This window comes from Orycteropus afer, unplaced genomic scaffold (assembly GCF_000298275.1).
Source record: "Orycteropus afer afer isolate SDZICR_OR568_19922 unplaced genomic scaffold, OryAfe1.0 scaffold00595, whole genome shotgun sequence".
In the NCBI taxonomy this organism is placed as follows: Eukaryota; Metazoa; Chordata; class Mammalia; order Tubulidentata; family Orycteropodidae; genus Orycteropus; species Orycteropus afer.
This window is the reverse complement of record NW_006922182.1, coordinates 1,191,073-1,193,140: the sequence shown is the minus strand read 5'-3', so window position 1 is coordinate 1,193,140 and position 2,068 is coordinate 1,191,073.

Sequence of the window (2,068 nt, the reverse complement as noted above, 5' to 3'; positions counted from 1 at the left end):
CTGGCTCCACACCTATATATGTATTTATATATATGTACGTATATAAAAGGAGCTCTGGTCGCACAGTACCTAAAGCACTTGGGTAGCATAGTGCTTACAGCACTTGACTGTTAACCAGAAGGCTGGCAGTTCAAACCCAACAGCCTCTCCTCAGAAGGAAGGTTGGGAAATTGACTTCCGTAGTGATACCACCTCAGAAACCCAAGGAGGGGTTGCTTTGAGTCAGGGCCCACTTGATGGCACATAACAACAACAACATGTATATAAAGAAAAAAAAAAACTCACTGCCATACCAAGTAAGCACTGCACAGTGGGTATCAAAGGCCAATAAGAATATTTATGAGACTTATTTATGGCAATCACAGTGAGGTCTAGGGGTTACAGCACTGTGAAGATTTTTTGATCATTAAAAAATTTCTAGTGCATTAGTGTAGGGTTAGAGACTGTAGGGTTTTTTTTTTTTTTTTTTCCTAATAATGGACACCCATATACATGCTTGGAAAAATAAATTAGAAACCACACCTGTTGAGAAGCTATGTAATAAAACAGGAATGGCATGTCAGACACAGGGTGAAATTAATACATAATCCCACAATTACTATTGTCCTGTCCCACAAGACACTCTACAAATAACATTGGCAATTACATTGATTGTTAATGAGCCATGGTTATAGTCTGTTAAAATTCTGACTTTTGTCTCTATTACCAATTTTCTGGTGCAGTCTTGCCTTGACTTTTTATAAGTAGAATTGAGCCTTTCTCTTCTGAATATTTGGTCATTCCATTTCTAATATGTATTTCTCAGATGTGCACATGATGACTTGATTTTCCATCAAATTATTCCGACTTGAAATTGATTCATATATGCAAAATCACATACAATTTGAGATATTTAATTTCTGAAAGCTGACTTTTCCTACCTAAAGCCATCAAGTTGATTATGAGTCATAGTGACCCTATAGGACAGAGTAGAATTTCCTCACAGGGTTTCCAAGGCTGTAAATCTTTAAGGAAAAGATTGCTTCATATTTCTACTGCAGGGTGGCAGGTGGGTTTGAACTGCCCAAATCTTATTAGCAACTGAATGCCTTAACCACTGTATCAACATAGGTAGTCATGAATTCTCATGGGATGACAAAAAAATAGTGGCTAAATAGAAAATAATTGTTTTCTTTATGTGACTATGTGAAAATTATCTCATAGGAATCTTAAAAAGTATAATACTTTATAAGAAAAAAGAGCCAGGAGCAGAGCAAGTCCTTTGGATTTGCAGTCCTTGTTTTGTGAGTGTCCTAGACATGGGGTAAGAGTGATGCTAAGATACATGGAGATCTCCAAGGAATGCTGGATTCCCAGATGTTTAAAAGAGAAAAGGGCTTTCCTCTAGAGCAAACACAGAGAAAGACTTTCCCTAGAGCTATTGCTCTGAATTCAAACTTATTGCTTCCAAAGCTGTGAGAGAATAAATTTGTTTGTCAATGTCATCCATTTGTAATATTTCTGTTATAGCAGCACTAGATAACTAAGACATATGTACAAGATGACTACTACCAATAATTATCCTGACAGTTTGTGTGTGTGCCTGTGAATGTGTGTGTACACATATGCATCTATGTGAATGTGCTCATGATTAATTAATGCTGAGTAAATTGTTGATTTTGGTTTTATTCCATTTAAAGGACATTATTTCTATTGGGAAGTATGGCTCTTTAATTCTGTGAATGATTTCTTTTTGTATTTTATCTTGCAAAATAATGGACACTTAAGAGTATGCTTGTACAATCTTCAATGTTATATGATTTATTTATATCTGAGTAAATATATGAAGGAAGAAAGACAGGGTGATCTACTTCCATAAAGATTTATAGCCTTGGAAACTGAACGGGGGTCACTATGAGTCAGAAACGACTCAATGTTAGTGAGTTTTTTTTTTTTTTAATATGTGAATAAATTTTGATCTTCTTATTAAAAAGCAGGTATATAGTAATAGAAAGAGACTCCTTCATTATAATGACTAAAATAATAGTTCGATTATTGTGTATGTTTTTAATATATAAAACATGTTTTT